At 37.9% G+C, this 13,851-nt stretch overlaps 1 long non-coding RNA gene across 1 annotated transcript in view; it reads right to left on the minus strand.

The window, feature by feature from the left end:
* Window positions 1-11,996: 11,996 nt before the first annotated feature.
* LOC108445194 overlaps window positions 11,997-13,851 on the minus strand; it is a 5,059-nt gene continuing 3,204 nt past the window's right edge. The window contains exons 2-3 of the long non-coding RNA XR_001859958.1: window positions 12,997-13,158; window positions 11,997-12,352 (exon numbers count right to left, since the gene is read on the minus strand). This is a non-coding gene — a long non-coding RNA (uncharacterized LOC108445194). The remainder of the gene's footprint in view (window positions 12,353-12,996; window positions 13,159-13,851) is intronic.

The raw sequence follows: 13,851 nt of genomic DNA on the forward strand, positions 1-13,851 counted from the left end.
AGCATCTTCTGAAAACTTTTTCTGTAGCACTCTTTTTTTTCTCAAAGGAAAAAGAAAATTTGTGCAATCATCTCTCTCTGCACAATTACAGTTCTGAAAAACACTGGGCAGAGTAGCAGCAAAATGATGGGAAACTATTTTGTCTTATATTTGTGTGGTCTCTGCTTCTCGTGGTTAAATATATCTTTGTCTACTTTCATTAAAAAAAAAAAAAGGAGAAAATAGGATGAGAGAAATAGCTGACATAAAAAAATAGGACAAGAGATACAGGAGTAGTGCTACCCAGTTTTATTGTTGTCTTGCACTTTCAGTACTATAATAATATTTTAACTTTATGATTATATTTTATGACATGATTATTATTCAAATTTGCAAGTGAAAAAAAAAATCACTGCAAAACTCCCCACCAGAAATAAACAAAGTATTTATTCCTATGTGTCTGCAATCTATTAGGCCAATTTATTAGGGTATAAGACTAAAACTAGGGAAAATGGAGGTTAGATTAAAAATAATCAGTCTCAAAATCACTGTGAAAGAAACCCTAGAGTGTAGAGAAGCAGGAGAGGGAATTTAGGACTAGGAGATTTTATAGATGCTTTTAAGCTTTCTTCAAAATGGTCACTCTGGCAGCATGTCTGAAAAAATGACATACCACATTTCTGCTATTTTTTGACAAAGAACTAAAAGTTAATCCCATGGTACCTGAATTTGATCTCTGTGAAAATTTCCAAGAGCAAAGCTACAGTTCAGCAGACCTGTGTCTCCCTCCACATCTTGCTGCCCTGGGAAAATAATAATAAAGAAACACTTCTTGTAGCAGCAATACAGCAATCATGCTGGGTCATGAAACTAATTATGTTTTGTGATGGTGGAAATTCTCCATTTCTGCGTGAAGGGGCACTGCTGCATGATAGATGAATGTTGGAAACGCAGTACATTGTGCTCTTTCATCTCTGTCACTGCATATTTATTCTAACTGCTCCTAAATTATTCATTTTCTTTAAGCAATCAATATTAATAATCTGATTTGCTCCTTGGCATTTTTAGTCACACTTCTGTTTAACTGACTGTAAATAAAGGTCACTTGGAGGCTTCCTGCTGCTGTTCTGAAGGTCCTTGCCTAATTAATTCCCAACACTTTTTTTCCCTGTGACTCTGATTAGCAGTTGCAATCAAGTTCAGCAATTAGCTGCCTCCTTGCACAGTGATTTGCTCACTCTACCTCCCTGTATAGAGCTACATTTGGTCTCTACTATACAAAGGCAAATGGAGGAATTTAAATGTATTTGTTTTTGTTCCATGACCATGCAGAACAGATCAGATTTGTCACTGCTTGCACATAACCTTTGCACATCTACATCATACCTCCTAATCATCCATGATGCCCCCAAAAGACATCATAAACATAATGAACAGCCTCACCACCAACCTGCCTGTGATATGCCTAATCTCAGACTCGTGAATCAACAAACAGCTACAGCATGTCAAATCATTCTTGGCTATTTAAGAACTATGGTTTAGCTTACATAAAATTACTTTTTAAAAATGGGTTGCTGAGTCTGCTTGGGGCCCATGGACAAACACCTTTGGATGCCTGCTTCCAGTTCACAAGAAGACATAGCTCTTACTTGCGTTGAAGCTTGAGAAATAACAACCTCAATATACTCTTTTAATCCTTTCATTCAGAACCATGGAAAAGTTGCTGGAAATTTCAGTACTAATTTAATTAATAAGTTAGACTCTGGTAGGAAGGGATGTCTAATTAGTAGTCGAAATTGCCAAGAGTACACAGTCTCCTCCAGGAGACTCCTCTTTAGCAAGTATGTATTTGAAAAGCAAGGAGCAAGAGACAAAGAGTTACAATAAACATTACATCAATATCATAAGCATTCTTTACAAGCTTTTCAGTGTTCTCCTTTCTTATTACTGCATCCTGGGTAACAGCTTCCAAGCAATAGTGTTCAATGAAGAATTTCTGCAAAGAAAGTACTTTTTTTTCAAATTTGTTTATAAGTTCATTGATTTAAATTATTCTAATTCAAACGTTGACTCCATATGGATATTAATTCAGACAGAATTGTTTCCATTGTTGGAGCAGAAAACTAAGATGTATGCACAATAGAAATCCTTCTTTAGCTGAAGTTTGTTTCAATGCATTTATACATCCAAGGAATCTACAGACATTTTAAAACAGTGATAGAACTGTACCTGTGAGAAAGATTGGCATGTCAATCCACAATGTTTTTGTTAGCTTTATTATTATTTTATGCATCCCTGTCCTTGACAAGTAAACCAACAGTAGGACTGAATAACACCACCAGAATGGAATGAATATTTCTGAATACATCTTTAAGACATAGCCAGACTGTAAGGAAGAAAATTATAGGTCTAAATTCTCACATATGGGGCATAAGGATTTAAATTGTCACCTACCTTTCACAACTCACTACAAAAATGTCAACATATTTAATTTTGGACTTGGAGTTCTTGGAGTTTAGGGGAGTTGTGTCTTGGTGGGTTTAAGTGCCCTGAAAAAGAAATGGATCAGAACTTAATCTGGTTACTCTTTACTTACAATTTACTAAGTATATAAAAGCAGTTATTTAAACAATTGTCCATTTCTACAGCTAACACCTATAGAACCTCTCTTCTGACAGCAGCAAGCCAAAGCATGCATGCCTTGAACAAGCAAATTTTCTTTCTCCTCTCTGTTCTGCCAAGTGTGTTCACTTAATCTCACAGGGGATCTGTCAGCTTCCCCCAGCTCCTAAAGCAATTCTTTAGCACTTATTGAAAAGTGCTGTAAGCGAAAGGCAGCAAAGCTGACTGGTGTTTGCACGCAGAGACAGGCAACGGGAGCACTGAGTCACTCTGACTCTCCAACGTGTACTGCGCAAAATCAAGGCTAGAAGCAACAGTTAAATCACTCTTGGACTTACCACTTAATGAACATAAATACACAAAATATGCCATTTGTTGGCATGATGATATTGCTGTGAATCATTATATAAAACATACGGTGCTTTGAAATATAGGCATGTACACACAGCAGAGCACTTGTGTGGCTGTAAAACTCACACACTCAAAACAGATCACTCATTTCTAGGGTGGCAACTTTCCATGTTTGGTCTCATCCCAAAAGTGAGCACTTGGAACAGTTAAAAAATTTCAGTTATTTGAGATTTATGACAAAGAAATGTATTAGTTTGATTGAAAAAAATCCAAACCAAACCCACCGCAAAACAACAGAAAACCCAGCCAACCAACCAACCAAAGAAAAAAAAAACCATAACAAACAAACAAACAAAAAAAAAAGGCCAAAACTTTTCCTAAGGAAATATGTTGCAGAATTTAATGACGTGTCTTTGCCTAAGTAAATATAACAGGAACCAAAGCTATTGTTACAGAGTTGCAAATGTGCTAATGTTTGGTTAGACCCTCTGTGAATTTTTGTTCAGTCAAAAATGCATGTGATGTATGTGTCTTTGTTTCACCAGCTCTTTCCTGCAGTTGCTCTGAAGTTACATGAGCAGAGAATATGGCAACCAAGTCTTGCTTGTTTAGTGTCTGTTGCACGAAATCACATATCATTACTGTTTTCTCTATAGGACATAAAGTATCCATCAGATCTGGAGCAAAGCACTCACGTTAGAGAAACATGCTGTCTCTGTAACCTTGGAAAACCGATTTAGCTCCCCACATTTGTATAATAGCATTTATAATTACTCTTTGGGGAGGTATTATTTATGAAAGCTTTCCTGAATGTAATGCTTTGCAAACATGTAAAAGATTAAACAGGTATTTGTTGCCTTGTGCTTAGAAGAACAAAGCAAGCTGTACGCGGAGAACTGTTTTCCTCCTGTCCCAGGTTTTGCTTCCTTCCTCTGAGTCCAGTGTGCACAGCATTGGCTGAGGCTGAGGAAGCAGAGGAAAAGCAGAAGTGACGTGTGGTCTGAAAGACACTGTCTACACCCTATCCCTTCTTCATAAACATAGCAGTTATTCAGGAGGATGGCTCACTGACATTTGAAACCTTTACTCTCTATTGGGAATTCACTTCCCACCGAAACATGAATTTACCCTTAGTTTTCTTCTCTCTGTGCCTTGAGGAAAACTTTAGAATATTTATTGTGAATTTTTCCACAACATATTCCACAACAGAACTTTATACCTGTCCCCTAATACAATATGCAATTTATGGAACAGGTGATGCAAGAGCAGCACTCTACCTGCACCTGGTAAACATTTTGTCCTTTCTGTTAAATTTTTGAGGCAGTTAATTTTTGCCTTCAATACTGAAGTAGTGGCAGTTCTGAGATTATTTTGTATATCAGGCATGTTTGGAAAGAAAGGCCTTAAATATTGTATTTGAACCTGTTTCATGGAAGATGCTGCCTCCCAACACACCAATTGAATCTAACAATAGTGAACAGTAATGACCATTGTTTTGAAACAGCATTATCATGAATCTATCTAGCAATAAGTAGGCTAATGCTGGTTGAGGTGGTACTTTTAACACGGCTGATATTTTAATAAATAAGTTCAAAGTGGACATGCATGAGGATTCCTGTTGTTTTTGCTTAAAACGTTCTTGATTGTTTTGTTCTGGCAGTGTTGAACAAGAGCAACTGAGTTCAAGGACTGCCTTGACACCTACCTTGAAAATGAAACTAAGAAATGAATGAAATTATTTGCAAATTGTAAAGCTTCAAAGTCCATGTATATCTTATGTATACCTTATGATTTTTTCCCTCTCTTGTATATTTTTTTTCTTGAAATAAAAGAAAAAGGTTCAAGAAATTAAATGCCAAAAAAGCTGTGTTCACATAGTATTAAATTTACATGGTGAAGTACTCAAATTTCAAGAAATGCTTGGAGAAAGCTGAAGAGAAATCCACAACGATGAGACTGTTGTCCTCTGTGTGTGTGCTATAATAATCTTCAGTTACACCATCACATAGAACAATGTAAGTTATATACCAGGAAAATAGAAAATGAATGTTCTTCCCACCCTGAAGTATGAATAATGTTTGGATGAGTCAAGGAAAATAAAATTCCTTAGTCTGTAAGAAAAGGAGGAGAAAGAAAAAAAAGGAAAAAAAAAAAAGGAGGAGAAAAGGAAAAAAAAAAGGAGGAGAAAAGGAAAAAAAAAAAGGAGGAGAAAAGGAAAAAAAAAAGGAGGAGAAAAGGAAAAAAAAGAAGAAAAAAGGAGGAAAAAAAGAAAAAAAAAAGGAGGAGAAAAGGAAAAAAAAAAGGAGGAGAAAAGGAAAAAAAAGGAGGAGAAAAGGAAAAAAAAAGGAGGAGAAAAGGAAAAAAAGGAGGAGAAAAGGAAAAGGAGGCTTGGCCTGTCAGGTCATTCCCCTGAGAGAACACAGATGGTTATGGCCCAGTATTTTTGATTCTACTCTACTTATTGATGAAGTAATGGTAGTTGTGTGCAAAGTTTGTAATTTCTTGCATCTTTGTCCTTTCTGTACAAGAAATTAGGGCATACATTAATGTATTATCTGTGATGGAGAAGTATGTCCTATGTTGGAGAAGTAGTCTGAACTGCACTGGATATCTGAAAACTTGCAAATTTGAGGATCACAAAGAAATGTCCCTTTCTGAAGAGGATGCCAGTAAGATACCTAATGGGTTCTTCTCCCTTCCTACAAAATCCTGAAAGCGTTGCAAAGTTCCAGTGAGGAACAATAACAGATTATTCTTTTAATTTTACAGATGACACTGTAACCTATAGTCGTTGTCCAGTGCAGATGAAGAGTTCAAAGAAGCTGACTCTGAAGAGTGGATGACCCAGGAAATCTTCTTTAGGTCTATTAATTGCCAAGAAAGGGACATCTTAAGTCTGCACAGTTTTAAATACTTGAAAGATAGACCACAAAAAATCTTGCTCTTTCCCAATCCCACTGATACTAGCTTTAGGATGAAGGGGTATGTGAACGGGTATTCAAAATAATAAAAAGAAAATAAACACTATATATTACTTCTGCTAATGTAAATGCAGCAAAAAATATCTCTACCCTTGTGAATCTAATTTAAATGAAGTGAAAAAAAAATGAAGAGAGAATGAGAGAAAGTATTTTTAGAATGGCAGGAAGTAAAGGTAGCAGGTATCAAGAAAAATGTACTATGATATTCTGTGAAAAAATCTTATGGAAACAGTGCAATATAAGGGTGATAAAACACATTGTGCACACAGTTAAACTTTTCAAAGGTGATCCTACAGCACCTGGGCATTCTAACATATTGCATGAAGATTAGTGCTAAAGTTATAGGAATATGATTTCTCCCAGAGAACACAGGAAACTAGTTCTGCTCATAACAGTTCAATGACTATATTGAGATCTCTCTGATTCACTGATTTTGGAATAAATGCAGGAGATTCAGACTCATAGAATCACAGAATCACAGACTTGGAGAATCACAGAAACTCTGAGTTTGGAAGGGACCTCTGGAAGTCTAATTCTGGTACTCAAATGGGTGACATAGAGCTGGTTGCTCAGGATTGTTCCCAAACAGCTGTTGAATATCTCCAAGGATGAACACTTCACCTTCCCCGCTTCCCTGGGCAACCTGTGCCAGTGCTCAGTCATCTTCACAAGAATCGAATATTGATGTTCAGCTGAAGTCTTCTGTGTTTTGGTTTGTGCCCATTGTCTCTGGTTCTGTCCCTGGGCACCACTGGAAAGAGACTGGATCTGTTCTCTCAGCAGCCTCCCTTCGAGTATGTAAATGCATTGATGAGATTCCCCTGAACCTTCTCAGGCTGAACATTCACAGAACTCCTAGCCTTTCCTACTAGGAAAGACACTTCTGTCCTTTCATCTCCTTGGTGACCCTTCACTTGGCTCTCTGCAGAAGCTCCATGTCTCTCTTGTACTGAGGAGCCCAGAACTGGACACAGCAGTCCAGGTGCGCCTCACCAGGGCTGAGCAGAGGAACAGGACCACCCCCTTCAACCTGCTGGCAATGCTCTTCTGAATGTATCCCGGGATACCTTTCACTTTTGCAACAGGTCCACTCTGCTGTCCCATGTTCAACTTGGTGGCCACCAGGACTCCCTGGGCCATTTTCTGCAAAGCTGCTTTTCAGCTGGGTGTCCCCCTACATATATGGGTTCCTAGGGTTTCTCCTCTCTAGGTGCAGGACTTGGCTCTCAGCCTTTTTAAACTTCACAAGATTCCTGTTGGCCCCTCCTCTCAGCATATTAAGGTTGCTTGGATGGCAGCACAGCCCTGTGGTATATCAGTCCCTCCTCCCAGCCAGGTGACATTCATTTTTGTTATTCTTTAGTTGGAAACAGTTTGCCTCTTAGTTGAATTTTTAAATGGACAAAGTGCAATGTGTTTTCTGCATGTGAAGTTTTCAGGAGCTGTGTAGCAGTGGAGATATCACATTAATAGAAAACCTCCAGTTCTTCCCTCACTGGGGGTACGTACACAGCCCTGTTTGAATCCAGTCTCATCCAGCTTCAGGTAGCATTAGATCCTAAAGCACTTTAGTCACTCAAAAGTATACCACAGTTCTCAGAGGAGATACAATAATGCCAAGATCACATCATCTGTGACACAGGGTCAGGTGTAGACAGTTGTAGGAAATATATCTAAGTGCAAGCAACTCCCTGATATAATATTAAAGGTACAGATGAGAGATGGGGAATATCAGCTGAGGGTCTGTTTTGCTCTTCCCATCCCACTGCTGTCGACTCTTACTTCTCTGTGGTATGTTAAATGTGCTGGCAGCTGAGATTACCCTGCTGACCCAGCTCTCCCTTCCTAGTGTTTTCGTGAGATGCGTGTTTATCAGACCCTGGCAAATTCCACTGTCTCAGGAATGCAAGGACAAAGAATAATCTCTGAAGCCTCATGTCAGAGCAAAGCAAACGAAATGAACAACTAGCAAGAGGGAGGACTGTCACGACTTTTAAATAAAATGATTAAAAACAAATGTATTCTTTAGAAGTGATCCGAGAAGAAGCAGTCATGATTCAGTGTGGAAGAAAAGATATTCGAGTTGAATGTTCTACATAACTGTACTAGTTTGAAAACAAACCAGTGGGAGGCACCAAGTCAGAATAACAATTTAATGGAAATTAAAGAAAAGGGAAAAAAAAGTAAAAGAAAACACTGTCAAACTGACAGAGTCAAGGTACAACCTGACACCCTGTTAGGCAGGGTGGTGGTAGCAGTCTGGTAGAATGGTGGCTGCAGTCCTCTGAAGCAGTGATCCTGTAGTAAAAGAGTCTGCTCTTCCTCAGGAAGTCCAATGGTGGCTGTGTAGCTCCTGTCCTCTGGAAATCCAGTGGGAAGCGGTGTCTCTGGTGTTCAGCCTCAGATTATATCCACGATGGGATGCTTGGTTCCTCCCTCTGGGTGGAGCATCTCACAATGGGGTAATGAGTCATGAGGCCAAGTGTTGATTAGGCTCATTAACAGAAGATAGTCCGGAGGGAGTTATCTCTGAGTCAGGCGGCAGGACAATGATGGGCAATTAACAGAAAGATAGTCTGGGGGGAGGAGGCAAGGAAACACTGCCCCACCTGATTTCAACGGCTGATGGGGATGGTAATAGAATACACTGCAACCCAGGACAACAACATAAGATGCCATTTGCATACATGACAAAAGCTTCATTAGGAATATTAGAAGGAAAACATAAGAATGCTCAGAGTAAAATTCTGTAGCCAGGACATATTCAACATCTAACATTAATGTTAATAATGTTAATGTTGCTAGATATTCTTGATTTTTAGTGATAACTTTACAGATCCAGGAACTGCATAGGCCACAATACATTGTTTGTCCTGTTCAGTCTCAATTACTTCCTTCTGTTTGTCAGTAGTCAAAGAGATACAATTTCAGTGATAGACTCTAAAAAGGAAACATCAACTTGAAGAGCATGGACAAAAATTTCATAGCTACAAAAGTAGATAATCTGTAAATGACAAATTAACCCCAAAATAATTCCCACTTTATCCTCAGTAGCGAGAGTGAAATTGTTCTCTAAATGCAGTATTTAATCTATTCTTTATGTGTTAACTTTACAAGAGATCATAAAAATCTCTTTAATTTCAACTTTTTACAGTGGTATCCCACCTTACAGACATGTATGGCTATCTCTAAACCTTTGATATACAATTTCTAAAGAGAAATTAATATGCATGATTTTGAAATCATTCATTCAAAGATGCATATGGAGATTTTGTTTAAAGCTTTTTTAGTTAGTTGACAAATATTTTTCATTCTTTTCTCAATACATGATATTACGTTGGCCAGTATGAAAATTTTCCACTTTAATTTGACCATGACAGCAGCTACAGATGAAGTTTTCCCGGTCACTGGCTGCACAGACTGCTGGAGAACCCTCAAGACTGTCTCTCATGTCTGATGATAGAGCCTGTTTGGTCCTCACCAGAAATAATCACAGTCTTTCTCATTTTCCTGAATATTTTAAACAAGACAAACAAGGATTTTCACTTAGGTTTTATGCTTGATCAGACATTCATTGCTATTACATCTGTAAAAGTACTTTAACAAATTCAATGTTTGCTTTATGAAAGCATGAACCAAGTTTTTAACATCTCTGAAGATGTAGGTACCAATAACTGCCAGGCATCTGGGAGATCAGTGACTTTTGGCCATTAAATCTTCTTTTGTAGCTAGTACGCTGTATAATGAATTTCTGCTTTGTGCTGTAGATAGCCTAGTTCTTTAGCATGTGGATTTTCGAGACAGAAATGGCAAAGTACTTTACTTTCTACTCACGTGAAGGAAACAACATTTAAAAGTAGATGAGGTGTGAAGTTCTATTCCAGTGCTCTGTATCCACTCTTGGCTTTCATCTACATAGGCAGTTTGGATTGTGTGAAAATATATAAACCCCATTGTGACAAGTGAGAACTACTGCAAGTGCTTTTTAACTTAAATATTTAAGTTAAAGCATTTGAAATCTGCTGAAGGCAATCTGTATAAAGGGGGAAAAATATTCAGGGAAATATTCAAACTTGAAAGTTGAGGAAAAAAATGGAAAAAGTGGGCAGTCCAACATGCTAAACCAGCAAAGTCCATTTTCCTGTTTCAGAGACATCTGTAGAAAGTAGGAAGAGAAGGTCAAACCCCCCAGAAGTAATTTCTTTTTCATAATTTTGGCTTTTAGAATGGTTGATGTTTGCTATTGTGTGCAGAACCTTTTATATTCAGCTTTGTCTTCTTTTTACTAAGCAGATAATGGTGCTGTCTCCTCCAGTGGTCTACATGGAGGATTTTGTAGGTCCTTCGATCCACTCACAGCTCCTAATTTTCATCTCTCATCCACCCCATTCATGATAATTTCAACCCCAAGAACAAGTCATCAACCAACATTGCTGTCTTCATGGTACTCCTCTTTCCTGATAAAGGAGAGCAGCCATTCTCCTGACCATTCCTTGGACTCTCTGACTCTCTGCATTTTTCACTGAACATCTGACCCAAAGCTCAGTGAAGCTCGGGAAAATCAGTAATGGCTTAATAGTTTATTAATAGCTGTAGAAGGTGCCAAAGGCTTATGCAATCTCTTTTTTCTTAATAGTCCCTGTCTTTCTCTCTTCATCTGTAAGCCTCCATTTGAATGCTCATTCCTCAACTCAAACTTACACGCCTTCCAAAACTTCTAAAAATAAACAGCATTACGCATTCCGTGCTTTATTTTCATCCTGTGCTCTCAGTTCACACTTTGCCCTTCATTTTTTATTTCACTGACCACATGAATATTCTTAAATATATTCCTTAATCTTTTACAGTATATAGAAAAAAATTGTCATCTTGTTCTCTCAGTTTGACCTTTTTTGTTGCCCAGTGGTGGATGTAGGATACCCCCCAAAAAAGACAGTAAGGGTTTCATTATCTTTCTGACTATACCTATCCTGCCTACAAGTCTAACCCATTTTTTCACTCCCTACTTTTAATTTACATATCTAAATTTTGCCTTCAAAATGGACACCCTCAATTTTCACAGCTTTTCTGTGCTTTGTCATTTCCTTGTGCTTTATCCAGCCTCTTCAGCATCATATTCCTCAATCACTCAGGCCTGCTTCATACCCCACCTCTCTTCCTTTTCAAATAATTCAACAACATATTCTGCTCTGAAATATTTCATTTTCAATCAGTTTTGCTAATAATATAAAGAGAGGTGAAATTTAAAAAGTGGTACAGGAAACCACATGGATGACTTAATCACTTAACTGTTTTCCTCTTCATGGTACCCTCCTCCCTTTTGTTTTCACATATTTCTAACTATCACAAAATTCACTTTTTCAATGCATCTACTTACACACGCTGCATATCGTCCCTTCCTCCTAAAAATTTTATTCTCTACATATAAAGCACAGTTAAATGGACTGGTATGGTTTTCCATCTAGTCTGTAGGCTATATTGATTTCTATCCATGTTGCTTATTTTAGGAGAGAAAAAGTGAATAATCTGGCAGATTTTTCTAATAAGTAAATCTCAGCTGCCCTAAGCTTATAATAATTTGCATACTAATATATTCTGTAGATTTAAAGGAGAGTGTCCTAACATTATTAGAATTCACTCATTTTTAGGGACACTAGAGCTGTGCTAATTTGTATGAGCAGGGGGCACAATTAAAGGACAGGTCATTTGGACAGATTGTCCTTGTTCTCCAGTGTTCCCTGACATCTGAAAACAGCCCTTGGAGATGGGATGAAGTTTTCAGGAGGAGCAAAAAACTAGTAAGGCAATCTGAGGGATGGAGCATGGAGTGGGGAAGAACTAAAGGCCAAAGGAAAGACCAAAAAGAGATTTCCACCACCACCCTTCAGAGCAAAATTGTCTTTTCAAAAGTACAATCTTGAGTGAAAAGAGAAAAATATTTAAATAATAAAAATATTAAAATGTTAAAAAATGTAAATATTACTTTCTACAAGAGGTTTCACAGAGTTTTATACACACGTATATCCAAAGAACCTGTATTTCTTAATAAGTCTGTATTTTAAAGTCATTTTTCAGTCTGTACAAATTTTTTTGAGATTGTACTATATATTATTCTCCAGAAAGGGTCATTCAATTTCCCAGCCTTTGAATAACACATTTGCTACAGGTTTACTACCAAGAGAAATGTTTCTGTCCTATTATCGTAGTTTCTAAATGAGCAGACTCTCTGGAATGTATAGCTGAAAGACTTCGGCCCAATTTGTTTCCATATGACCACATAAAAAATTAATAATAAAAATTAAGACTTACTACTTTTCAGTGAAATAGTTTTGGCTTTCATTTTCCTTGTGAAATTGCAATTAGCTACTTACATTTAGGATTTTGGATTCTGGTTCTCAGCCTCTTTTTCAGTTGAATTTCTAGAAAGGAAAATGGATAAAATAGAGGAGTAATCAGCATATATCACTTTTTGATAAAATTGATATCTACATAAATATATACATAGACATAAATATTTATAAAATCAATTACAAACACACAGCTATTTTAAACTTGTTCTTAACTGTGGTGAGATTCACAGTAATTTTCTTCACTTCTTAAAATACTGAGAGAAATACAGATTATTTTCACCAATAAATCTGTGAGTAAACAGCAATTTAACTCTGCTTCCCTAATTTATTCTCTTCTGTCGCTCAGTCTGAAGCAACTCAGATGAAGGGTGGTCATTTAGAAAGACTTCAGTTTCAATGTGGAGAAAAAATTACTACACAGACTTAGGTGTAGTAATCCAGACTTTATCTTACAGCCATTAATATGGCTCAGATTATTCTGTTTAAAACCCTGCTAGTGGCAGACCTTCTGCCTGTCCAACAGGCTAGACAGGGCTTTTGTATGGAAAAAAATAAAGCTGCCAAGCCATTAACCTAGAAAAAAGGAGATCTTTTCTTCAGCCATTCCCTTTATGGGATCTCACAGCAAATTCTCAGGCTTGTATGTAACCACCAACAGGCGACAGCACTGCTTGATGCCAGAGGAATGTATTAGTTGTTCAAGTTCACACAACCTGCAAAGATGTAGGAAGAAGCTCCAATGCCAACAGAATGGGAAGTCCAGCTCCATGCTTCTGCCACAGCACAGCCGAGCCATGCAGGGAGAGGTCAGTCTCTCCCTAGTGGGGCAGATACTCCAGGCTGCACAGGCGAACAAACAGAAGTAGGCAGTAACTCTAGCAAAAGAGAAGAAGAAGGGGAAATTGTGGAAAGGGAAAGCTCTGAAGCCTACAAACCTTACAGAGAGCTGTTGGAGTAGGTTCAAGAGCACTACTGTGGATCTGTTCAAATGCCTGGTCACTTGGATGAGCATTTGGATAGCTCTCAAACCTTTACTGATCTGAGCTATGTCTGTTGACTTTTGTCCACTGCCCGTGTCTGTGCTGTGGAGAGCAAGGCTTGGCAGGGGATGAACTGACAGCAGAGCAGGCTAGCTCTGGCCTTCACATTAACACATCCTGTGCTTTGGTATCATACAGCATTCCTAGAGTGGGAGTTTTGGGAAGAGACACTTTGTGCTGCTTGCCAGATGGGACTCGGAGGGTTTTTAAAAAAGCGTGAAAAACCACATGCAAATAAATAGAGTGGTAAAAAAATGTGAATGAGGGAATTTGTTTGGGTTGAGAAATCCCCTACTTCCTGATCCTTCCTCTGACTTTTTTAATTAATAATCATACCTTTTATTAAAAAATGAGGCAGAAGAAGATCTCTGAAAACATGCGGTTGTGCAAAAAAACCAAAATTTGAGGTCTTAGCTCAAACATGATAGACAGGAAACACAACTCAGTCACTTCACAAAAGAAACACCCCCAGGCTGAAGCCTAAAGAGCCTATAGCTTTACTAGTGGGGATTATTTGGTGAAAGAGTG

Source organism: Corvus brachyrhynchos, unplaced genomic scaffold (assembly GCF_000691975.1).
Source record: "Corvus brachyrhynchos isolate BGI_N302 unplaced genomic scaffold, ASM69197v1 scaffold90, whole genome shotgun sequence".
Classification (NCBI taxonomy): domain Eukaryota; kingdom Metazoa; phylum Chordata; class Aves; order Passeriformes; family Corvidae; genus Corvus; species Corvus brachyrhynchos.